Source organism: Struthio camelus, chromosome 11, assembly GCF_040807025.1.
Source record: "Struthio camelus isolate bStrCam1 chromosome 11, bStrCam1.hap1, whole genome shotgun sequence".
Classification (NCBI taxonomy): domain Eukaryota; kingdom Metazoa; phylum Chordata; class Aves; order Struthioniformes; family Struthionidae; genus Struthio; species Struthio camelus.
In genome coordinates this window covers 13,086,860-13,113,373 of record NC_090952.1, presented here as the reverse complement: position 1 = coordinate 13,113,373, position 26,514 = coordinate 13,086,860, and the positions used below count along the sequence as shown (strand labels likewise).

General features: G+C 45.0%; 1 protein-coding gene and 1 long non-coding RNA gene across 9 annotated transcripts in view; one reads left to right on the top strand and one right to left on the bottom strand.

Annotated features, from left to right (window-relative positions):
- Window positions 1-225: 225 nt before the first annotated feature.
- On the bottom strand, window positions 226-5,769 carry LOC138068708 (uncharacterized). Its single transcript, XR_011143412.1, has 3 exons — window positions 5,642-5,769; window positions 4,347-4,543; window positions 226-3,723 (listed from the first exon to the last, which is right to left on the bottom strand). It is a non-coding gene; the product is annotated as an uncharacterized lncRNA (long non-coding RNA).
- Window positions 5,480-26,514, top strand: part of PASD1 (PAS domain containing repressor 1) — a 58,619-nt gene continuing 37,584 nt past the window's right edge. For 6 of the 8 annotated variants that reach the window (XR_011143410.1, XM_068956755.1, XM_068956757.1 and 3 more), the window contains exon 1: window positions 5,480-5,819. The gene's annotated coding sequence lies outside the window, so the exon portion shown is untranslated. Of the gene's footprint in view, window positions 5,820-14,022; window positions 14,071-26,514 lie in introns of all 8 variants that reach the window. The other 2 variants (XM_068956756.1, XM_068956754.1) reach the window with 1 other exon arrangement.

The following is a 26,514-nucleotide window of genomic DNA, read 5'->3' as shown; positions in this document are numbered from 1 at the left end:
ACATTTCCTTTTTCGCTCATATTTGCAATGCTGAAGTCTGGTCAGACACCTAGTTATAGGAGAAAGATCAAGTTTCAGGAAGAAACAGGGACAGCTTTCTCTCTGTTATGTTTGGCTAGGAACACATTACTTCTTGTCTTGGATTCAGCCCTTGCAGTTCTCATCCATGTTGTTGAAAACTTCATCAGATGAAAATACTAACATCTCATTTGCTCTGGGTAAGGAATGAGAGAGGAGAAATGGAAACTTTTCCATGCAATGAATAATTAACCTGCAGAATTCCCAACTGCTATACATTGAATCAAGTAATTAAGAGAGGGCAAGGAACTGAGAGGAACTTTAAAATGTTACCGCCTGGCACGAATAAAGCTTAGCATCAGCAGAAGTATTAACAGGAAAAAAAAAAAATCCATGTTTATCATTGCAGATTCCATGTGTTAATTAGTAACAATTATTACTTGTTTGGAAGGATGCACTGCAGATGATGGACAGTAATTCTGCAGGGACTTGCCAGTTCTTCCCCTGCACTTTCACACGGCTTGTGCCATGCACAACGTGGGTGATCCTCCAGCGGCGTATGCAGACTTGCTGCTGTTGCCGTTGCGTGGTTCTCCCTCTGCACATTTGTCCCCTGACTGCTGAATTCGCGCGGGGAGGGGGTGAGGGGGGGTGGCCATTTAGCGTAATTATTATTTATTCTCTCTACTATATCTCTGTTCAGGAGTCCCCTCCGTAGCTGATTATACTAATCAGAGGTGATTATTGCATATGCCCACTTAACCCATATTTAAATGCAGCAGCCTGAAATTATCTTCAGCGCAGTCTCCACAAGATATGAACCCGGGATCAAAGAAAATTAACACATAGGTACCTTATCCTATGGCATGAAACTAAAATGCAGTCAAAGAGCTTTAGAGGCAGTGGCTGCTCTCACACAAGGGTAAGGAGAGGAAGAGGTAGCCATGGTTTTGCCTGGGCAGCAATGCAAGTTATTCTTTTCACCTCTGTGAGTGTGGCAGAATAATAGATCACAAGGATTCTTATCAGAAAATACTTGACTCCAGTTAAGACAGAACATTGTTTCCTTTATTAAAATAATAATTATTGTTGAAAATATGATCAGCCACATTTAAAGTGTTCTTTTATTCTTTCTCTTGGCCAGATCTCTAACTTTGGCACCTCTCAGCTTTTCAAATAAGTACTAACATGTAATATCTGCTGAAGGGCTGAGCGATCATTTGCTAGCCATGCTGTTACTCCAGCACAAGAAAATACAGGGTCTTAGATACCCACAAAATTTGGGTACCAATCTTGCCTGTACAAGAACCATCTTAAACCATTTTCTGCAAACTAAGGTACTGGATGATGGGAATGGAAATGTTCCAGTTGGTTATGAAAAGCTTATGTGGAATTTTGTCCTAAATGGTGATTAACTCATTTATATTCCTAATCCTTTTAAGCAGTTGCATAAAGATTCAAAGCAGCGCTCAAAGATGCTATGTAGGACACAAAGTAGTTCTTTCCAGCCCACAAGGATGCGAGATTTTACACAAACGGGGAAATCCTGTTCACATTGGGGTAAATGTGGTTTTGTCTCTGCCTTTAATGGAGTTTCCGTTCCTTTTTCTGAACCTAAATGAGAACGGGATTTTATCCACCTTCTGGCATGTGATTGTGGTACAAGCTTGAATTTTATTTTTTTTTGAGTGTTTTTAAAAGGAGAAGAATGACGGCAAAACTAAATGAGCCCAGAGAAAAGGCACATTTCCAGAGGGAGAAGGATTCTAATAATTGTAGTGCACTGCTTGATGAAGAGATCTGAGCTCTAAATGCACAAACCCAGAAGCGCGGCAGAAATGTAAATGCTCCTGCTCATGCTGGAGAAGTCGCTGAGCAAAATTTCCTGGACGTTTTCTTACCGGGGGCAGAGTGCCACAGTGAACTTCTTTCTTGCCACTGCATGTGTGGTGGGGAGGGGGATGTTTGGGGTGAGAAGGTTGTAATACCACAGAAAGGAAAATATACCGTTATTTCCAGGAGTTTTTACATGAAGCTTTGGAATTCACAAACGTACTTTATCCATCAGCTGTTAGACAGGGAATTCCAGGGATACAATTTCACATAGGCAAACTCTCGGGCAGTATTTTATGTTAAAAGTAAATGTGACAAAATACTCCAAAAACATCAACTCTATTCTTTAAATTAAATCCAATAATTATTTATTCATCTTCTAACTTTGATTTTGTTAAATAACTAATAGTGTAATTCAGAGGCATGAATTTAATCTGCAGAAAATTCAGTCCTCAGGGAAGATCAGAAGTGAATTCTGTGGTGTTAGGCACCCACCTACAGCACTTGATCCTGCAAAAAAATTAAGTGCATGCTTAAATCATGCTATCCTTTCTTACTGGTTCCTGTGCATTGACTTAAGCCTCTGCCTAAACATTTTCAGGGCCAGGATCAAGGACCTGTATAGATCTCAGCACTTTGAAAGTAGACGTCTGAAAACGTAGCAAGCGGAGCCACTAAAATACCCCCCAGCTATCATATGAATGCATATTCATTCCTCTAAATCTACCACCACTATAATAAAAGATTGAAAGTGTCTGTAGTGGTATAAATATGAACGGTAAGCGTGTACAATAGAACACAAAGGTAAAATGCTCCTGTTTATCAGGCACAATTAAAATGAATAGAGGATGACTAATAAAGAGGCAGTTTGAAATCTTTACACGATACCGTGTCAAGGCAATAGCGTTGTGCAACAGTGTCAACACAATTAATTCCATGTACCTGCCTTGTACGGCACCAGGAAAGGCGCTTCCCCGCGACTTCTCCGGGAGCCGTCGCGGTGGGTATGGCTGAAGGAGCGCAGCCACTTGAACTCTGGTCTAGCTGCCACATCCCAGAGGTGCAGCAAAAACCAGACAAAACCAGCCTCTTCAGATCAAGGCAAGAGTATTTTTACACTTTGATTTCTATATTCTTTTCTTTCCTTTTGGTTTATATTATCCCAGGCCTCACAGGTGCTGTTTTTTAAAAAACAAGAGCACAATTTTGTATGTATGTGCATGCTTGGGAGCGAGAGGGGCTGAGGTGCCTGAGGAGTTGGTTCTAGATTTAGCACTGCATAATACAAACATTTCCTGGCTATGAGTTTTTAATGCCTGTAATTTAAAGGCTAGTTTGTACAACCCTTAACTCTAGATGAAAGATTGTGTTCTTGCAAAACGTAACCCAAGCTATCCCTTTATTTCTTAGTTTAATTGTGTTCCTACTTACTGTTCCCTGTCAAAATTGCAGAATTCACAAATCTGGTTGGCCACCGGGGCAGAGAGAGGCTGTAGATATGTATACACACTCTTTGCTATTCTTATTTTCTGGCCAAAAACAATCTTCTCTTGGTCTTATTGTTACTGATATGTCTTTGCAACACAGCATTGTTAAAAAATAATAATATAAACAAATCTGAAGATATGTCAAACATTGCAGAGTACAGCAAAAGCTGTCCAACACCCACAGCTTTTTGAGGAACGTGTGAATTTTTTCTTGTCAGAAATGTCTACTTCACAATTCTTTTTTAACTTTGGGAAGGATCTTGCTGGAGAGTATGTTGTTTTAAATGAGATAATTGAAGTCATCTACATGCAAACTCTGTTGGCATTACCACGGGAAGAATGGTCCTCGCTTTCACCCAGCCTAACGACAGCTTCGTCTCTCTACCTGTCAGGGTGTACAGCAGAGTGAGTTGAAACACTTCAAGACACTTTCTAGTCAGAAAACAACGTTATTGCAATTAAAGTGGAAAGTGAAATTTCTGAGGACTCTCTGTATTCGAAGAGACAGGCTGACGTTGTTCCCGGTGGCTGCCTGCCTGCCGGGCTCCTGCGGGAGCCGCGCTCCCTCCCGGGCAGGACCGCACCTCCTGCGTGCCTGATGCTCTGGGCAGCCACCCTGCCCTCCCGCAACCCCATGTGCATTTTGGGGAATAATTTTCACAGATGCGTGTGCCTGGCCGGGGTGAGGGATCAACGCGTCAATGCACAGCACAGAAACTGGCTGCCCCGTCCGCAGTGCCCCCGCGGGAAATCTGCAGGAGCAGGGTGTGCAAAAGCTGCCCCGGGGTTTTCAACTGAACCCCTCTGTTAGGGACAAATCATGCTTGTCCTGCCCATAGCCTTTATCTGTGGACTCTGAATTTTAAGCATCTCAACTAGAGAGGGGTATTGTCTTTTTTTTGTGTTGGGCCTCAGACAAGGGTGTGAATCACTGATTCTGTCTTGCTCTCAGTTATTTCTTCTGCCCCCCTAGCGCAGTGCCTCAAGCCCACCGTAACCGTTAATTACCCCACGCTCTCTCCCCAGTCCCACGACGGGTGAGCAGGTGTCGTCGAGCGCGTGCGGGTGCCACCACCAGCGCTGTCATGCCTCCGTCCCCGCGCACGGGCGCGCAGGTACGGGGGCGTCCGCCGGCCTCGGCGCCCCTCGAAGGCCTGGCTTCTGCCTGGGAAGGCAGCGCAGAGGCACTGCCAACTGCAGCAACACTAATTACAGTACAAAAGGAGATAACCGACTCATTCAGTAGCTATTTGTGCATTGCCTGAAAGAAGGCAGGAAGGATTTTTCCAGAACGAGGCGGGGATGCGGTGCCCTGTTTGCCAGAGGAGGCCTGCCCTGCTCCAAGCACGGGTTCCCCGGGCCTGATGGCGAGCCCCGCTCCCCGCCTGCCCCTGCCACCCAGGGAGCGCAGCACACCTGAGCCGGGCACAGCGGGCAAGGAGGGGAAGCAGCTATGTCCCTGGGGAGAGGGGAAATAATTACGGCAGAGAAAGGGAAGAAAAAAAGAAGTCGCATGAGGAAGGAAGCAGCAAATGTTAAATCAGTGACTCATGGTATGAAATGACTAATCACGTCAAAGAACAGCTTGTTTCGGGCATGGAATTGGTGCCGAATGCCTCGTCGAGAAAGCAGAGAGGTTATGTGAGCTGGCAGGGGTTCAGCTCGGGCGAGGAGGCCAGCGCTCGCGCGCCCCAGCGAGCGCCCCAAAGCGCCGGGGGGGGGCGGCCGCGACCTGCCGGGCCCTGCGCCCCCTCGCCGCGCCCGCTGCTCGCCGACGGGGCCGCCCGCGCGGGCGCGGAGCGACGGCCGTGACCTACTTTCCGCCGGCTCCTCCCGGCGGACGGCACCGCCGCGCCCCGCGCCCTGCCCGGGCTCCGGGCGCCGCCGCACGGGGCGGGCGCGCGTTCGGGGCGCGTTCCGTGCGCGTTCGGCGCGCGCTCCGTGCGCGTTCCGCCAGCGTTCGGCGCGCGCTCCGTGCGCGTCCCGCCAGCGTTCGGCGCGCGTTCTGTGCGCGCTCCGTGCGCGTTCCGCCAGCGTTTTGCCCGCGTTCGGCCCGCAGCGCGCGCGCGTTGCGCGGGAGGGGCGATGCGGGCGGCCCCGTGCGCATCGCCCCTCCCGCGCAAGGCGCGCGCCGCGGGTTGCCTCCTGCCTGCGGCTGCCGGTGGCAGCAGGGAGGGGTGGAGGGAGCGCGCCTGTGCAGTGCCAGGAGGACGGGCTCAGCCCGCCGCCGCGTTACACAACCGCCCGCCGCAATAGGCGAGTTTCACAAGTCCCGCCGCAGCTCGCCGGCAGCCCGGACCCACCTTGCGCGCCCCTCTCCGCTCCGCTGCGCTCCGCGGCCAGCCCTGCTCGCGCTCATGCCATGTCTCCTCCAGGCAGCGGCACCCCGGGGCGGGCGTTAGCCCCTGGCGCCGGCAGGGCACCGCGCCGGGGCTGGGCATGGCACTGAGGGCGGCTGCGGGGCACGCATCCTCGCAGACGGTAGGTACCCGGCGGCGCGGAGGGGCGCGGAGGGGTCCCGCCCTCGGCGCCCGCGGGGGGCTGCCCGCAGGCGCGGCGGCCGCGCTCGGCGCCCAGCGGCGTCGGGGCGTCCCGGCCGCGGCGCTGCCCCGCGACGAGCCCGCGCCCCGGGCACGGGGTGCAGCGCGGTGGCCTCCGCGCGCTCCCCGCACCTTCCTGAAGGTCCCGCTGAAGTTTCGGGGATGAGCATTTACAGCTGGCGCTTAACGCAGAAGTCGCCTTATTTTTGAAGACCTGATGTACGTGGACCTGCAGGGTGGCAGCGGGGTTGCGGCGCGGGTGATTTCTCGCACTGGGGTGGGGTGGGGTGGGGTGGGGTGGGGGGTGCCGGCCGCGGGGGCCCCGCGCAGCTGCGGGGCACCGAGCGCGGGGACCGCTCTGCTGTGGGCAGCGCTGGGCCTGAGCGCGGCTCGCTCAGTCCCTCTTGGATTTCTGGCCACCTCTGAATTGGATTGTCTGAAACGTACGGCAGAGAAAAAGCTCCAAGGCGAAGCCTCTTTCCTAAATATAGACTCCTAACATCCAGGTCGGAAAGTTACTCCTCCCACCAGGGTTACTGTGTCATTTGATTTTACAAACTGTTTACGTTACAAGCGGGGAATTGTGAAGGCTTTGAAAGCCCTTCATAACATTTTGGCTACGGATTTGTGAATGATAACTCCAGGCACTGGTCTTTAGTGGCAGAAAATGCCAACCGATTGCTGTGGGAGCTTGTGTTTGAACCGCGCTGCCGTGCTGAGCCCTGTGTAGTTTGTAAGTGAGCTGTCATATGTGCTTGAGAGACACTTGCCCATTGGAAATGTCCCCAAAGTCCCCAAGTGTCCCCCAGTGCTTGAAGGCCTCCAGCCCCTTGCACCTTCCTCCAGGCAGGTCCCCGCAAGAGGCTGCCCGAGAACTCCAGCAGCCCCTTTTTGGGGCAGAACTGACACATACTGCCAGCCAGCGCTGGTCCCCCATCAAAGTTGTGTTCTTTGGCAGGGGAGTAACCCTGGAGCTTGGGTACCTGAACTCCACGCTATTAAAATGTACTATACTTTGCCCGCCTGCAAGGGTGCAGTGTAACCTGGGAGGGCATGGTTATTTATTAGCCCGAGTTTATTGTCGTGTGCAGTGAAAGCAGAGCTGCTGATTTGCCTAATGAGACAAGACCTTCTAGTTGTTTAGAGGGGAAAATGTCAGGAGTCACTTCATTTTGAAGCAGAATGATGATGCTCTCCTGTCCTTATTTTGCCAGATAGCTACTCGCCAGTCCCTGACATGCTGAAATGGGAACTTACCTGAAGAGGCAGCTGCTCACATTTCTGCTGCATAGGCTTTACTGTCTTGAGAGGTCCTACAGATGTTATTTAAAACTCTGGATAATTTGGGGACTATACCGCGTGTCCCCCTTGTACCAAATCTACTGCAACAAAATGTACTGTTTTGTTTGGAGATGTGTGCAATTTTTATAGATTTCCTTGGCTTCAGTGCTTCGCCATAGTTATCCAGTAGAAAAATATGGTGGGATTTTTGGTTTTCTAGCAGATGTATTCCAGAAAGATAGATAATTTCCCTGTAATGTAAGAAACAGAATGGACTAGTGTGTCACTGATGCATCGCAGAGGAACAGAGCATCCTGTGCACTCATACACAATAACAGTAGCACTCTGGACTCTGGGTCAGAGGCACTTCTAACAAATGTAGCAAATACTGATGAGGAGAATAGGCTCATTGGTTAAGCCAGAAATGGAAGTTTGTGTGGATGGGAGGCATTCAAATAGCTTGGGCTAAACTGTTTACTACTGAATCTTTAGAAGTTTTCTGGAAGATGTAATAGGAAAGATGTAAATTCAATTAGGAGCAATTACTTATTGCTTGTTTCTGTTATTCATTCAGAGCTATGTGTTAGGATCATTTGATCTAGAGGAAACAGGAAAATTGATTTGAAATTTTAAAAATAAACTGCAAATTTCAGTGAAATTCGGCAATAAAATTTGTGATGGTTCCTGTTTTTCGGTCACTCAGCTTATGTCTGTATTACATTATTTCAGTGGTTTAAGACACACATCAAGTACCCACTCAAAAATAGCTCAGGGTTAAAGATTAAAATTAGCAAGTGAGTAGTTCGCAATTAAAGTCCCATAGTGTTGGAAGCAACATTAAATTTCAGAGATAGTGATGTCAAGTCCAACTTCTGCTCATTAGTAGCATCAAGAAATTTGTTAAGATATCTTTACAGTTTGGATCGAGGACTTGTCTATACACAGAAGTTGCTTTGTTTCACCCTAAATTATGCACCCTCCCAAGATTCACTTGTAATGATACAAAGGTTTAATGCCAACATAGCTCATTCTTTCAAGATTAGGGGAATAATGTGTATACCAGAACAACTGAATCTGCGGCTTGTACTGACATAGTTATGTTTTTTACTGAAATAATAAGTCTTTAACCAAAATAATAATACCAATAAAAATCAAGATAGTATAGACCAAACGTTGTTGGTATTATTAAAATGATACACCTCTATATCACACTCGTTCCAACCTCTCTAATAAGGAAGTCAGACAGATACAAAACTGTATTTATTTTTTATGACCTGGATAACACCCTTCTTTCACGTGAACCTTTATTCATTAAGGCCACATTCTGCCCTGTCTGACCTGCGTAGTCCTGCCGAAGCACCAAACGCTGCGCCCATTTGCACAGCTGCAGCCGGCAGGACCTACCTGGCTCACTGGCGGCCATACAGCACCGAGCAAAATTTGACCCTGAGACCACAGCCATGCCTTCAAGGTTGAACCTGAGGTTGGCGAGGGCAGAGAGCTCCCCGGCGGCAGCTGAGGGGTTCCCTGAGGCTCGCCCCCTCCCCAGTGCTTGTTCTCCTTGCCCCATGTTCCTCCAGCACCTTCACGAGGTCATGTGTGACCTTGCCCGAGTCCGGCCCCGTCTACTGCTGAGCCCATTGCTCTTTTTCCCTTACCTTTCTGTTACTTTTGGGTGAGTACAAGGACCCTGCAGTACCCAGCCGCTGCGTAGGCCACAAGGAGAAGATACTTTCTTGCCCTGAGGCCTGTACGCTGAATCAAAAGCACCCCTGTGCAGAGCCTATTTATTATCACTAAAGTCCCACTTGAGCCCTGCTTTTAACTGAGATTTAAGTGGTGAATAGGTCCTGACAGGCCTTCCGTACAAAGAGGTGTTTGCTTGCTCTACATCTGCTCAGCCTCTGATCCGTGAGATTCGATCAAATTGCGTAGAGATGTATACAATTAATGAGAGAATTTGACCTACTTAATATTCCATTATTGGCTTTGGCCTTGTCTACGCAGAGAGGTTACACCAGTTGAGTGTAAGTCCATTTTTAAAGTGATTTGATTAACCTGATGTGAACTCTTGAAAGGACATTCTTATTTGGGTTCGAATAAACTTATTTTGGTTTAACCAAAACCTGCAGTTAGTCAATTTACACAAAACTGAAATTAGCCTTGCCTAAACTGAAAGGAGAACTTGCATCTCTAAATAATGACACAACTTGCCCATGAGAGCAGGACCTTCTGCAGAATCTGGACTACAGCGTAATTGCTAACAAATCCGTAAGAGACTGAAAGCTATTCATAGCAAAGTTAAAAAAAAAACAAAAAACAAAAAACTTAAAGACCTTATTGAGACAAATGAAGGAATCCAGATAACCTGGACCTGAAATACTGAAAGCCCTGGCACTTACTATCACAAGTCTAGTAGCAAGGCTTTTCATGACTTCTCGGCTGCGGAGGTGGGGAAGCGTTTGTATCTTGTAAGTGGAGTCCCTATACTGTCAAAAGAAAAAAAAAAAAAGTAACGCGGGGAATTACAGTCCTGGTGGTTTGAATGCACAAGTACACAGTGTCTCATGATGTATTTTGAAGGAAAGAATAATTAGACATGGAAATAATGAGGAAGCAGTTTAAATTATGACAAGATTTTATCAAAGATGGATTTTGCGAGAGTAATCTAACATCTTTTTATATAGTGGATTTCTTAGGTGGAGTAATAGAGAAATGTAATTTGTCTAAAGCCATCTAAAGACAGACGTTTGATAGCATGCCCCATAGGACATCATTTCTTAAAATAAAGATGCTGGCTCAATACAGGAGTTGAAAGGTGCAAAAGGAGCAGTCTAAGGAAAAGATACAACAGTTGTATTCAAAGAAAGTCATCTGGGTGGAGAGAGGTTAGTCCTGGTCCTCTGGGCCCAGTCTTGCACGTGTTTAGTACAGCCACTTTGACGGATGGGAAAGAAGTTGGGGCGGGCTCGTGCGTTGTGTGGGATGGCACAAAGTTCAGAGGTACTGTCACTGTGGGGGAGGATCAGATTATCATACAGAAAGCATTTAGATGACTGTTGATTGGAGCGATAGTAATAAATTGACATTTACTAGTGCTGAGTGCAAAGTCATACAAAGTTTGGAGCTTCAAGTACAATAACAAGAACTTCTGCTATAAAACAGGAGCCATCAACTGGCAGTGCCAAAGGAAGTGAGGTGGACACACTAGCTTATCAGAAGACCCCTCTGAGCCATCATGGGGACAGAGCTATGAAAGAGACTATTGCCATTCTTGGCTACTCTAAGGAAAATACTGTAAAAAATACAGAGAAAAATGTGCTTCTTACCATTGTACAAAGCACTGGTATGCCAGTTTTCTGTCGCTCGTGGAGTAGCCCACTGGGGTATTGTGCATACTTGATCAAGAAAATGTTAAATTAGAGCAGTGGGAGGGCTAATGGAGTGATTACATGAATGGAGTTATCTGCTTTGTGAAGTGAGATTACAGAGCTTCAGTTGTTGAGCTCTAGCCAATTGAACAAATGAAGGGGCAGGTTTCGATGAGTCCTGGTATGCACTATGGGGGCTAAATAGCAAGAAGGCAGAAAAACTGTTTAAAACAAAGAATAGTATCAGCAGAAGATCAAATTATGTAAGTTGGTCATGAATAAATTTGGATGGGAAATTAGAAGAAAGCTTCTGACTACCTAATGATTGAAGTTGTGTAACAGTCTTTCAATTAGGGTAGTTGTTTTGAGATAGATCTTGATATTCTTATGGAGGAGATTATACAATTAAAGAAGACAATTCCTGGAGATAGGAAATTAAGTTTGCAGAGTTAGTCCTTGGGTCTCCAGTATATTAGTATTTTCAAGGCAAGGTTGAAAGGAGAGTGGTTCAGTTTTTGTTTGCACTGTGTTATATTAACCCCATGTGTCAAGGCTTCTGCTGTTTTCTAGGGAGCTGGGGCAAGAAGGAATTGTCCCCTTTGCTGCAGAATTGTCTTTTTGCCCCCATTTGCCTTCCTCTCGAATGCTGGACATTGGCCTCAGCTAGAGGGGTAACGAAGGTGTACAGCCCAGAAGCTCCTCGTAACATTAGTTTGTCACGGTTGCCTGGGCAGTGTTTTCTAGCATGCTCTCTGGGTTAGCCTGTCCATCAGATTTGGGGTCGGAGAAGAATTTTTCCTTCAGGTTGTGTTGCCAGGAGCTGTAAGATTATTTTGGGGTTTTTTTGGTAGTGTATTTCACGGCATATTTTCTGGGATCTGTTGCTAGCGTTGTTTAATGAACTTCTTGTGGTTGCAAGGATGTGCAGTATTGGCAGTGCTCTTCCATCTCTCCTGCCCTTTTCTGTGTCATAGTATGGTTTCATCTTTTGTGCTTCTAATGCAAACCGTAAGTTTGTTATAGGATGTGAGGAAGTGCTCTGGGTCTCCTGATGCATCTTGGCAGGTTGAAGAGCAGTTGCAAAGTGGGGAGCTGATATTGATGCCTCCCCGTTTTTCCTTTCTACCTGATATTCCTAAAATATGTTGGAAAGCTGGGCTTGCAATTAGCTCTGCTCTGAGGCAGATCAGAAAAAAAGATTCTGTAAAATGCACAAGATAACCTCTAGAAGAATTAAGAGATTGCTGGCCACTAGTGATGAATTAGTTTTGTTATGGGAAAGTTGAATGTGTACTGTGCATTTTCTCTTTTTATAAGAAAAAGAGGAAAAAGAGGGAAAGAAGGAATGAGAGAGGGAGAGAAAGAAGAAAAAGAAGAGAAAGCAAGCAAGCAAGGGGAGGAAAACAGGGTGACTTAGCCTGAAGCAGAGATCACATACCTGATGAGCTGCCTATTAAGAGAAACTGAAATATGGAAAAATGACAGTGCACATGGGGATAATATTGAGATTGTAAAAGAGGAAGTGTGTTAACCAAACTCTGCTGAGCTGTTGAAATGTATTGAATCATCTGACTATGACTTACATTCTTAGGCAAACACCACTGTATAATTTACTAATTTGTCGACATTTCTTTAGTGTGTAGCACTCTGGTAACTGAACGGCTTACCAAACGCTGTCACAGCGAGCACAGCAAAATGCATCTTTCCCTAGCAGGGAGGCAGAGCGAGACCACGTTTAACTTTGGAGGATGCACACACATATGCGCATACACGCATGCACACGCTAGCAGTTCGAAACGGCCCCACTGCTGGTGGTGAGAGGTCAGCACAGGTTGATCTGCAGTCATGTACATAAGCTGGATTGCACTGAGTAGGTGCCAGTGGCAGAACAGTGACCCCGAGCCCTCGTGCCACCAGGTGCTGGGTGCAGAGAGCAGGGCACTGGGGTCCCCATGGCCTTTGCTGGCCGACCCCATCCGGGGGTGGGTGCCAGAGCAGCCGGGGAGGGCAAACACTTCTCTTCCCATCGCTGTGCGTACAGTGCGGAGGAGCAGGGTGACACCTACGGTGTCACCAGCCAGCTTCTCCGCGGCCACCTCTCAGCGGCTTTTTGCATGAAAGAGATATGTTTGAAGTTTTGCACTGAGCGCCGATAATCTTGGACTTAGCCTGTACCTATATTTATATCCACCATGACCATCGCTGCGCTGTGGCTCTGGACAGGGATTCAGGAGAGCTGGTCTGGTCCCGACCGCCGTATCGTGTGTCAGCACATGCTCACGCTGGGCCTCCACTTCCCCAGCTCTTCGTGTCCCCCTCACTCGTAACCGATCTATAAGGGGCTCTGTAAGCGAATGGGAGCTGCTTTGCTGAGTGCCAGATACAGACAGATGGATTAATTGATAGACTAACAGATAAATGTAAAGATATTTGTAGGTGTGTTTATTCTTGTTTACAGACTGCCTGAGCTCTGGCAAGATTTTCGAGTATGTGGCAATGGAAGGCATCATGTCCATAAAAGTGCTAATCTCCTCTCTTGCTTCATCTGTTCTGCCCACAAACACATGCATACACACATGCGTAAAAGAAATTAATAAGATTTGTTTGTCCTGCTCTTCTGGGCCCAGCCTACTTTAATCTTATTTCAACTTGCAGCACAGTATGGCGCATTGCTTCAGCACAATGAAGTTTTTTACCATAAACACCATACTAAGTAAACCATTTTTTGGAAAAATAAATAAACAATAGGTGAACAGGCAATAGCTCCCATGGAGTTATTTTGCATAGACATGGCAGCATTCTAAGAAGATTTTCAAGGAAATGTGGAGTCTTTTTGAGAAAGGTTTCATCTTCAGGATGAAACCCTGGTCCTGTTGCCGGCAAAGGCTGAACTCCATTAATTCCTGTGCTTTCAGGGTCTCTCGCAGAACGTCAGCTGAAGGGAAAAGAGTCCCTGGGAGTCAGCCTTTGGGGTGAGGCTGCTCACGACTCTGCTGCACAAACTGCGAATGTATTTTTACGCATTGAGGAGGATGCTGTGTGTTTGGTCCAGCGTTGGCTTGTTACAGCAAACACAGCAATTAGAGAGGCTGTAATAATTGGGGAGGGTTACGCCCCTCGTTCAGGAAGTTTGGCTATAAACCTGTTTGGCCTGTCTGTGAGTACAGTATACACTGGCATGAATTACAGTAAGTTAAAAATACCCACTCCAACCAAACTGCTTCTAATCAAATTTTATTAAGTGAGGTATTAAGTGTGTGCATTAAGTGAGTCATGTGTGGTGAAAAGGCGGGACTTTGGTTCACTCCGCTACTGCTGTGTATATTAAAGATGAATATCAACAGTTTGCTTTTGCTTCCAATTGACTAATTGGAATGGCTTCTTCTTGGGGCAGGCTTTTAATGGAAAGGGCACAGTAGGAAGTGTTAGTAAAACAAACTCTTTGTGCTAATCTTAACACCTACCTTTTCTATTTAATCTTGCTTATTGCAGAGGGCTGAGCCTTGTCATTAGTGGAGACAATGAGTCAACATAGAAAAAGTGAGTTACTTTATTTTCTTTCACTCATAAGCTCTGGGGTTGGCCTCCCACGTGGCAGTGGTGATGTTGAGCTGTGTAATTGCAGGGGGAGCGTACGTCAGCCCTTGGGTGCCGGACCTGGGGCTGACGATTCTCACTGTTACTCTGCTGGAGTGTGGTCTTCCAATGACCCCACTCCAGCTCAATGACTTTCTGATGTGGGATGTCTTGACATCTTTTGGGACTTGGTTCATCAACTGCAAGACCTTCTGATTATCTTTTTATATGTCTCACAAGGCCTGGAGCAGGAGTCCACTATTTGAGAAAGTTTGCTCAGGAACTCAGGAACTTTTGCTGAAAATTCTGTTTTACTAGAAAATTGTCTGCAACTCCATTTTTCTGCTTTCCAAAAATTATTCAGACTTTGGGAAGAGAGGGTCCCAGAACAGGGCCTTCAGAGTAGGGGAGTGTGTATGATTCTGTAACAATCTGAGTATAGTGGCTGTAAAGAGCAAAGATCCCTCATCCACCATGGGAGAAAAATAAGCACGATGGACTAAAATCATCACTAAACTATTTGGAAACAGAAACGGGGGATTAATCTCCATCTATCCAGAGCACATGTTTCAAATCTGGAGTCAAATTCCTTATCTTGGATATATTCATAGCTAAAGATGCAACTAGTAGAACTGTAAAGAAGGAGCGTTAGCCTGATTGGTTTGTTCATAGTAGTCTTGTGACTAGAGGAGTAGAGTTGCAGTGTTCCCTTGAGGGATGGAAAAAGATTAACCCAAAAGAGGACAACATTTATGGTTTGAGGGTTTTTTTTGGAAGGAAAGCACATAAATATTAAGTGATCCAAATGGAATAGCATCTTACTTAAAAGTTGTCCTTAGCGGTAGTGTATTAATTTGATTGCACAGTAAGTCACATTTTATAAATAAAAAAAATATTCTGATTTCAAATGCTGCAGTGCTGAGGAAACTCTTCTGGAATTTTCTAATATAGCCCAGTTTGAGTTGCTTAAATAATAAGAGGTATCAGTGAATAAATCACATAACAGGCTGCTTTATACAGAAGACTTAATGCCTATTTATGATGTATAGAAGTCCTGAGAGAGAAGAATTGTCAGTTTAATCTCTCTTGGATTGTGTTTGAAATCTACTTTTTTTGCAGCATTCCTGACTGTTCCAGAGATTACTGTTCAGATAGTTTTATAGACTTTGTTTATGTTTGACTTACAGCTCTACAAGATCTTTTACAGGCAATTGTTCATTTTCTTCAGTTGTTTCTATTTGGCTCCTTAACCGTGAAGTAAAATTTGTAGTGATTACAGGTGTTGCCAAAAGTTTTCTCCTGGCCTCGTTGCTATTATCAGAACTTTAAAAACACTATTATCACAATGGATGAGCAGTACCAGAAAGAGCCATAATTCAAATCATCTGTTTTGTCTTTGGCATCTTTGGCACACCAGTGGAGAGCTTTGCAGTTGAGTTGAGAGCGTTGAAGGTTTCTCTCCTGCTCTATGCAGTAACGCAGAGTCTGGAGTCATGGCAATGAATACTTCTTTTTCCTTCTTTTTTGTAAGTTTTTGTGATAAATTTACTGTGGCAAAGGGGATTGCTAGATGACTTAAATCTGATTAACTAAACATTAGATTTCTTTCTACATTTCTAAAAGTCACAAAGATGTGGGATTTACTTTTGTGTCTTTCCAGACATGAATGTCATGTTTTGTTAGGGGATAGCCTCAAGTAAGTTCACTAGTAGCTGATTTTCTTCCCAGCCTTGCAACACTTGCGATAGCCTCAATCAGAAAAGAGCCCTAATGGGGAAATGTTGTTGGGAGGGAGAAGCGCAGTGCCGGCATCTGGCAGAGCAGTACTGCTGTTCTGCATAGAGGAAGAAAACATCTGGGAGATACTAAAACCTTTTGACAGCGATAGGAAGATAATTCTCAAGATAATTCTGCGTCAAGCTTTGCTCAAACTTATATCTCCTGCCAGGCTTCCTAAGCCCTAGGTCACCAGGTTAGAGACAATCATGATCTGATTGTGTAAATACAGAACTTTCCAATTGCAGTCAATCGCCACCAGGACTGCATAGCCTGTCGTCACCCTCCTTAATTAAGGATGACTGTTTCTAAAACATTAACATTCATGTCAGGACTAGATATGGATCAGCACAGACTTAAATAATTGTCAGGAACAGATGTGAGATACCTAATCAGTTATTTCCTAAGGAAAATGAGTTTGATTGCATGAATAGTTGTAAATATTTCATTCAGCAATTCAGCTACTACAGCAGTGGTAAACAAGCTTCTGGGACTGAAGAGGAACGATTTCTGGAGCCGAACGTGATTTCTTATTCACTTAAACTGTAGGGTAGAAGGCGGCAGTTGAGAGGCTCTCTGGGTTACTTTTTGTGACGACGCTGGTGAAAACCAGGGGCTCACTTGAAAGAAAGTTAAACGTGCTTAATCTTCACAAGTGCTGCCAGCTTCGTCCTGTTTTTGCAGTGTGCAGACCTCACAGGATGAGCGTGAGGCTGCAGATTCTGCACTGGGACATGATCGTGACACAGACCTTAGCTTTTGCTTGCTCAGGAAGATGACACCCCTGACACCATGATGCTGAGCACCCCCGCTGCGAGATGTTGGTGGCGATGGGATACTTGCTGGCTGGGGACAGAGCCAGGCCCCACGCTCAGTGCACCTCCTGCCCCGTCAGACAATTATCCCATGATAACTTTGCTCTTTCTTTGAAGCTTGGACTGTATATAAACAACAGTTAAGGACACAGCCTTAATTTCATGGGTTTTTTGCACCACTCAATTGTTAAACCTAAATTAAATGGAAGCACAACGTTCATGTAAACTTAGGAAAGACATAATGCTGCTTCCAGTGAAGTTAATAGGATTTTTACTGCTGACCTTTGTGGAGGGGTTGACAGGAGAGAGGCAGAAAAGCAAGGAGGACGTTAGCTTTTCTCTCTGCCTAATAGCATGTTTTCCCTCCTTGAGTTTTGGCTAAACTACCACAAAGTTTGCTTGTGATTTGTAGGAGACACACACAAAACCAATGCATGAAAGAAGGCGGCTGCAAGTACAAATGATATTTGCCTCTCCAACACAATGCGAAAACCTGATGAAACTGGACTGTTAGCTAAAGGTCATGGACGTTTTTAACTGCTGCTGCTGGCTTCATGCTGCTGTGTCGATGTTCGTCAGGGATCTGCTTGACCCTGATGGTATTACGTAGTCAGATTATCACAAAAACAAACTCCCTTTTAATCATGTTTTTTTACGCATACGCATTACGGTGTCATTCTTCCCATCAGCTGGTGTTATTGTGTCTTCCTTGCCAGCATAATTTTGTTGTATTAAGTATAGAATGGCTACTAAGTATATGGCTCTGTGCTTTGAGGTACTTCATTCACAAAACTGCTGAAAGATACATTCTTATCCTATCCTAATTCTGGAAAGCACAAATAAATCCCGCTGCCTTCACCCAAGAATTACACAGATGGCTAAAAATGAGGCATATACTGATGGATCTTTGTAAATCAAGGCTCAAATTTTCGGTGCCCTTTTCACGCTGTCTCAGGTCAGATGTGATCTCACCCTGTCACCTTTTCATTGAAAACCAGGGCCACCAATGTCTTTAGGTGCAGCTCAGCTGTCCTTGCTGGCCACTTTCATAGAGCCAGGACTCACTGGCAGGACAGCAATGTCCATTGCTGCTTGCATTAACTGCCTGCTAGCTAGAATTACCCTTTGAGTGAGATACACCCCTGTGTTTAACTTACTGGTTGTATTGGCGTCCTGATTTTGACTCTCTAAGTAGAGGTATTCTTAGTACTAAACCATTGTAGAGACCAAACAGAACATATTTTTGAAATGTTCTGCATGTTCACACAGTTATTTAAATCAATAGACAGCATTCAGATATCCAAAAAACCCCATATGTCATTAATTTTGTGGATTCCCATCCTTGTGGGATATTACCAATTCTCTGTCCTGCGTCCTTCCACAGCCATCCCTGCACAATCCCCGGCCGTCCAAACCGCTGCAGCAGGCTGGGAGCCCCTGCCCTTCTGCGCTGGGCCAAGCCTCTGCGGCTGCCTGGCAGCGTGAGCAGCGGGTCCCTGCCTCGTCCTGTTTCCCCGAGATAGCGGGTGGATCGACCCTCTTGGAGGACTCAACAGCAGAAATGCTGCTATTTGGTCTGTTCCATTTCCCCTGAGTCTTCATGTTTACTCAGATCTTTTAATTGAATTTAGCCTGGGAGGGACACATCTTTTCCGGTCTTACGAAGTTAAAAAAAAAAAAAAAAACAACTCCAGGAGAATCCCCAAAGAGAAGTGGACATTCTGTTGTGCTGAGTCATATTTTGTTATTTTGGCCGTGCATCCATCCAGCCATGCAAATAGATGGTGGGGGAAAAAAAAAAAGGTGTGAATATCTTATCAGGCAGCATGAAGTCTTGGATCTTTGTGCATAATATGTGTAACAATAATGACCTTATATTAAAGTGCTTCATGATGGACATGTTAGTAGTCTAAAAAAGATAACAAAGTAATAACAGAGAGAGAAATGTTGATGTTTATCTTCTCTTTTCCTCTTTCTGAAAGAAGTTTTGCTTTCTCTTTATATTTCCAGCACAGATTTGTGGTACCTTGCAGAATAATGAATGTGATTACAGTTAATTGTTTAAATATTCTTTTATTCCTGAAGCTTTGAAAACAAATAACCATTTTTTGAGGAGTGAATTGAGAAATGGCATGGGCAAGATAGTGCAAAAAAGAATATTACGAGAAGTTAGAAGTGCATTAGAGAAGAGAAGGAGAAGATGTTGGTGGGTTGTGTTTTAAAGAAGGAAATAAAACCAGATACATATTAACAATTCCAATAACATAAGTAGCAGCACTTCTTCTTGAAAAGATTTTGCGAGCTTCAGTGGTTCAAAATCGTCCTTGGCATAACTGAATTGGAATTACCTGTGGATCAACATATTTTCTGGTTCATAAGTCTTCTAGTGTTATTTGATGCAAATACTACAAATGAGCATGACTGCCCAAAATGCATTTGCTGACTATATTTATCATCTCTCTTCTTCATAGTAAACAAGAAGAGACATCTGTGTAGAAGGTCAGGTGGCCACAGAAAGTATTTTGCATCATACTGTCTAACTGGTGCCATTATTAGCTGATCTCAGCTCAAAGAGCTGTTCTTTAGGGAAGCCGAAACATAGAAGTATATTTGATCTTTGGGACTCATTGCCGTCATATCATGTATTTGTAATGCTGTAGAAGTACAATACTGGTTCAGGAGGATTTGGGTAGAAAATTCGAGACACCTGCAAGTGATTTTGGAAATTCTGAGTAATGAGAAGATGTTTCTGACAATAATGCTCAAGTCCGGTGCTTAATCACAGACTTGAAACAAGTGGGCTCAGGCTTGATGAAAAGCATTTACTTAGTCAGCTTTGAGGCATAGGCCAAGAAACAACTTGATCGGATTAGTCGAATTTGTATAGCACCAGCAGCAAATAGAATCAAATGAGCGTGAAGGATGTTCCTGGTACACTGTGCTAGAGAAATGTTTTGGAGGGCTGCTGTTACAAAGCGTAATCCTGCAGGATGCTGACACCTCCAGTTGCCTTGTCACAGGGAACTGGGCCTGGGGCACATTAGGCCTGCAGTTTCCATTACTCACTTCAGCTGAAGAATGCTTTCTCTCTGAAATCCTTCTTCTCCTTGTTATATAAAGGCTGTTTCTTTTATACCTCCTCTTTCTTGAAAGGATCTTGACACTTAGAGGCAATGGGTGCATTGCTGGTTTTTCTCAGCTGCAAGATTACAGAGATGGGCTAGCAGTCAGGTCAGTGGGGTACGCACGCAGCTCGGCTGGAGAACAGATGTGAGCAGATCATTTAAGGAAAGCAGCTGAAAGTCTCAGAGCCAAATGAGCATAAGACAAATTTTGAAATGTAAGCGCTTTGTTTAAATTCCTTTTGACTTAGATGCACATTATACCTGGAATGCTCCAGAACGGAGCGCACCAAGAGGGTAAAGAAGTTTCTTATGCTTGAACTTGGGTGCATGAAACCAAAGATATAAAATGAGGTCAGTTAGCTCAGCTGCAGTGAATCCTTTGATATTCATTTAATGGATAAGTAGATAAAACTCTAAGTAAGCTTGCATGTGCGACTTTGAATTTTAACTACTAAAGCTCTTTATAATTCTCTCACACGTCTTTCACATAGAGCAGTTTAACTGTTCAAACAACTAGTGGTGTTCCACTTCTGCTACAACATAGCTGCATGTCTCCTGAACCATTTTCTCATTTCTTCTGTGTATGAATCAGAGGTGTGAGATGGGCTGGTACTGGGAAATTCCATCGTTTTGGCAGTGTTTGTGTTTGTGATTCCGACTAAAGTCAAGAAGTTTAAGTCTAGATCGGGAGCTGAATTTCCCTCTGCTATAGGGAGGTTTTCAATCTGGTTTAAACCTATCTCTAATCCTTTTGTCATAATATTTCCTTTTTTGAATAGCTTCCTTATGTGTTGAGTTCCAGAAATTCCAGGGTGGTGATACACATGAGAAACAGATTGCAACAGAGAGCAGATTAAATTACTCAGGTTTAGGATTATTGGGGCAGAACGTTTTTTCTTCACGTTGTTTGAAAAAGGGAGAAAAATCTTAGGTGTTTTTTGATTTGTTGGAAGAAGTTTGATATCAAATGAAAGTGAATCCTGAGGCGTCTTCCTGTCAGTCGCTTAGTGATCACTTGAGGAAAAGATAACGAACCGTTCCTTTGTTCCCTCCTTCATGTAAGAATCACTTCTTATCGGTGATGCATATTTAAGGAAGTTCTAAAAGCATAGCCTGATACTTCAGGAAGCTTATTTTAGGAGGGAATGCCCTCCTTGTCTGAATGCCAGGAGACAGAGCTGATCATCAGGACATCTGGATTCACTTCTTAACTCTGCTGCGTGACCTTGGGCCAGTGATTTAGATCAAGCTTTTCCAAAATGTGCCTTGTTTATAGGTGCTTATGCTGGGTTTCAGCATCACTGAAAATTAGGCTGTAACTGCTCCCATGCAGGTACCCATAAATGGAAGCAGTTACTGTCTCAAATTCAGCTTCCCAAAACTGAGACACTCATCAAAAGAGACAGGGTAGAATGTGTTTCCCTGTTTCCTCCATTGTACAACAGGGACAACTGTATTTCCATCTCTCCTTGCAGCATGGACAGTAGTTAGTAAGGCTTAACTGATGTTTATGAGGTGTGCCGAGTCTTCCTGATGTACAAGTGTCAGAGGAGAGAAAGGATGGTAGCAAGCCACTTGCAAAACATCAGAAAAGTAGACATTGTTGAGTAGAAATCAAAAGAAGCTGAACAGGGACCAGAATTCCAAGACCTCCCACGTTACCAGCCGAAGGGCTCCCCAGTCCAGCATAGTGGAGCAAGCAGATCTAAGGAAGCATAGAAAGGACAGAGCCAAGGGTAGCCAGGCTATCTGCACGTTATCGATACTTCTTCTAGCCCATCCAGACACCTTTCACGTGTTCTCCAGCAGCAGGCAGAGGAGCAGCAGAGTTGCCCCTTTTCGCAGGGATGATCCAGGGATTTACCTTCCTTTGCACAGGGACAGGGCAGTGCAGCTGCAGCAAACCGTACGCTTCCAGGATGCTTTGATCCGTGTCACGTACAGTCAATCTATGCATGCCAGAAAGGAGCAGACCTACTGCGCAGGTGTGGATCAACTGTGCTAAACATCTGGTCATGTGGTGAGGAGTCCTGATAGCATCTGGCTTTACCCTTTAGTAAACGAACTAGGTAGCCCAGCCAGAGAGACGGGTCAGACAGCGCTGACTTACAGTTTATTCTTAAGGCAGATATCTTGGGACCCCAGGATGTGTTCATGAGGGAAGCTAATAGACTCTTCTTGCTTTCATGAGTGATAGAAATATGCGTCACTTCCACAGCTGCATCGTGACTCCAGGACTGATTGACTGGTTGCTGTCAGGCTTTTAGAGTGAGCAGGGGTGCATTTATAGGGCAATGGCCAGGGGAGCTCTGTACGTAGACAGAAGACATGCTGATTTGAACGACGATGGTGCAGTCTGCCAACAGCCCCCACCATCTGCAGGTCCTGCAACATGTGAGCAGATGGACTCTTCTTTGAAGCCAAGTCATATACAGCATTTTTCTTCTGAAACAGAACAGTTTGTAAATGTGTTCTTAAAATCTTCCAGGACCCACTCCTGACCCAGTTTAAAGCCCCTGATTTTACTGTGTTGGAGGTTGTTCTCTGGCTGATAGAGGTAGAAGAGAAGGTATTTAGTTTGATGAGATAGCTGATTTTCTTTATTGTTTAATGATTACATTTATGCTGTGCCCAGGGAGAGCCCAAGGCCTAAAAATAGGTAGTTTAATGATGCATAGACTTTATGTAGTTCTCTGCTTAGGGTGAATTTCACCAGTAGTAAATAGAACAGCAGAGGAATTAAAAGAGATATTTGAGGATAACGTATGCAAAAGACAGCGTTGACATGTCTGTCCTAGTATTTGCATGGCCACCAAAACAAAACCCAAAACCCCAAAATGACCTCACTTAATGCCATAGGTACAGCTGATGCTACTACCTATGTCCTCTTGGTGGGAATCACACAGAGCACCTCCAGTGAGATGCTCCAGCTGGCGATCCCTGACAACCGAGCACACGGTGGTGGGGTGCGGAGGGACCCACTGTGCAGACCCTTGTGTGGTACAGTGCAGAGTTAGCAGAGAGTGCTGGTGTCTTTTAAAAGTGTTCCTAGATGGTTTGTTGTGAGAGTTTCGAAGCTACTCTGAATGAAAGCCTGAAATCCTTCTGAAACTCCAGCAGTGGATTTGTAACCGGATGTTGTTCCATGCTGCTTCAGCTACAGCATAAATATCTTCTTTTTTTGAAGTTTGTTGGACCGCTCTTTTCATTGCTGAAATTTTGTCGGGTGAACCCTGCCCCCACCATCACCATCTCTGTGTTTTGCCAGAGAAGTGAGTAGGATAGCAAGTGCCCTGAGGGATGAGAGGGGGAGCCCCGCTCACCTTTTTGCATTCATGTAGCAGGAATGGTAATTTACTGTCAAGCATCAGGAGGTAGGTAGTCACCCTGAATGTCACCACTGCTTTCCTCAGTAGAAACTACCCTGTTTGTTTGTTTGTTTGTTGCAAATTGTTCTAAACTAAAATGTGTGTGTGTGTGTGTGCGCGTGAGTGAGACTGTGCCTGTGCACCCACTCACACCATGCATTTGCACCAGCAGGATCAGTCATAAGCAGAACCACAACTTTAAGAGGGGTTCTTATTTGCTGGAAATTTTGGAGACCGTTTTGTTCAAAAGACTTCTGATTGTTAGATTTCTGTATTGTTTGCCTCTTTCTGTCTCACTCTGCCTGTCCTGCGCGTGCTTGCATGAAAACACACCTCTCAATTTCTACTAAAGGGTTTACTGTCAACAACTGCCTTCACTCCCATTCCATGTGGGGAAAGCTGTATGTGTGTTATGGTTTTTGAGGATTATTTGGCTCTAGATATTAGTCTGAGCATTCAGTTCTGGAAAGACTGTCAGGAGTCAAGTGGGTTGAAGAATTGTGCATAGGTTAGATGTATTATCGTCATTTCGTGGCTGCAGACGAACACAGGTATTCATCCAAGACTGCAGAAGAAGTATCATTTGCATATTCATTTTTAATCCTGTCCTGCCTGTGCCCGTAGAACTGTAATTTTATACTATTTAGAGTTGTGAATCAGCAGTTCTGCCTTTTGCCGTGTTTTGAGAATTTTAAGAGGCTATTAGACAAATTGATAGAATTAATTAAATACATGCCCTTCTTGTTACAGAAACCCTGGAGACATTTTAAATAATCTTCTCCAATGTTGTATCTTCACCCTGCAAGGCTTAGTAAATCACTGAAACAGAGCAAAGTTGGCCAGCTATTTTCTCCAGGATCTTAACAAAAATCCTAGAGAACAAAATGTTCCAGTAATCATCTTTTCTTTTCAAGTGTATCTTAGTTTTTCTAATCTTTTTCTCCTTTTCTTTTGTCAGACAACAGCATATCCTGGTTAAAAAAAAAAAAAACACCATTGTTCATCCCTGTATCTTTCCTTTCATTTCTGTGCTGAATCACAGTGTTCTGATACAGCCTTTTTTCTGGTGTAATTGTTTGTATAATCCATTTTCTTTGGGCACCTCTTAGCTTCTGCCTGGAGCTGTTACTGCTATAATGAACGTGGACATAAATCTGTCACAGGTAACAAGCTAAATTTAGAGCTCAATAAACCAGGGAAGGGTACGCTGTGGCTGAGGGAGTGCATCGAGATGCAGTAGTTACAGTAGCGGCAGAACAAGTCCGGTTCTGAGAGATTTCCGAAAGAGGCAGCGGAAGAGTCGGTTCTCTCCTCAGTTCACCACCATTACCCACGAGCCAGGTGCTACAAAAGCACTGTATGAAAATACAGGTCGGTTCATGATGTGTGACCCTGTCCCGAACCCCCCCAAGAGATGAGGCGTGTCCTAGAGCCACCCGTCAGTGCCTGGCGTTGGCCCGCTGGTCTCGAGCTCGGGCAGCACGTCCCTGTCGGACGGAGCTGCACAACCGCTGCCGAGCCGCGGCGGGTCCCGGCTCCTCCAAAAAGGCAAAGGGCCTGTCGTGGGAATTAGGAGCTATCAGACAGGACCCAGCGCTCCTGGACCCGGGGGAGGGCGACGCGGGAGCTGCCTGTGTTGGAAAGACCCCTGTGGTGCCCACCTGCACGGTCCCTAAGGCTGGGTGTCGCCGAGCAGCGTGTGCCGGTGGGCAGGCTGCAACCCTGGGCGAAGGCGGAGTCCCCCCGCTGCATGGCTGATCCTCAACAGCGAGATCTTTATCACGTCTTTTCCCTTTTGAGAAAAGGAGAGCGAAAAACATGAAGAAGAAGAGAAAAGAATAGAAAGATGACAGTAGATGATATATAAGAAACAATGAGATAGCGAGAAACTACCTTCAAGAAATGCCCAATTCTCTGGACTTCAGCAAATGGTTGTTAGGTGAGGGGGGTAAGTGAAGGAAGAACAGAAAGGTGTTAAGAACAGAAGTTAACAAGAAGAGAAAGGAGTTAAGAACAGAAGTGAACAGCAGAAAGCAGGGCATGGCAAGGAGAGGAACGATTGAAATACCAGCAGAAAAAGAATGAAAATGCACACCAAATAACGTAGAGATCCACCTTGGTTCCAGTGCATCTCTTCTGCCACATCAGTTTTAGTCTTTGCATTTGCGCGTAAAGCCTTCACGCGGGCCGGGGAAGCGGCCGCGGAAGGGTGGTGTTTCCGCGGGGTGCTGCGGCAGGCGGCGATGCTGCGGGAGAACCGCGAGGTGCTGCGGACTGTTGCTGCTGCTGGTCACAGCAGTGGGACGAGGACTTTCAGCAGCTTTGGTCCTGGAGGTGGTTGAGCTTGTTCCCTAGCTCAGCTGTGGGTCTGCCGGGGACCAGCGGCAGGTTTTGGTGCTCCGATACACAAACCGAGGGGGCGAGTGCGTGTGGTGCTGAACAACCATCACGATTCTGGGGCGCCGCTGGCTTTGCAAATGTCACTTACATTAGCATGTTATAATTGAATCAGTAACACTTTACTGAAAAGGTTAAATTCTGCCTTTTGAAAATTAAATCAGCTCTTTAGCTGTCAACTACAGGCATGCCCTCCTGTTGCCTCAGGAAGAATGAAACATCGGCATATTGACATATAAATCGTATTGCTGGAGAATGCATTAACTCTCTTATTTATGGCTATATTGTGCTACAACGTGCTTCATCTTGTAATTGAGGGCTCTCTGCTGAATTCATTGCGTGTAAAATCTGTGGAAATTGTTAGCACAGCACATTTCCATAATTAAAAGATTTCCTACAGTATAGATTTGAAGACTCCTCAGTTGCTACGCATTGCTCAAGTCCAAAATTTTACGAACAGTTAAATACAAGCACAGCAGAGTTTTTAGGTAGAGAAAATATTTCTAATTGGACCAATTGATGTAATTGGAGAAACAGCGTAGTTAGTCAGGGCCCTTTTTTAGGTGACTGATAAAAGCTTTATCTGTCTGATAAAAGCCACTGATCATGAAGAAATCTCTCCAGCACTGGATTTGTGAAGTGATCTTTACCTTGCCTTCAATGACATAATTACATAATTTAAATTAAAGATGTAATGAAGCATTCATTGGAACTGTTGGTTTGGGAAGATAATTCTTACTAATGTAGTGTTCCATTAATGGGAGTTATTTTCAAGGTAATGTTAATATTTTGATGATTTGCAGTAATGCAATAAATAAATATTTTCTGTAGTCAGAAGATTGCAGTTTTAGCTCCTGGAGTCAGACAATTCTGCAAAATAGAGGTTTAAAAAAAAAAAAAGCCACCTCTCCCTCTCTCTCCCATTCT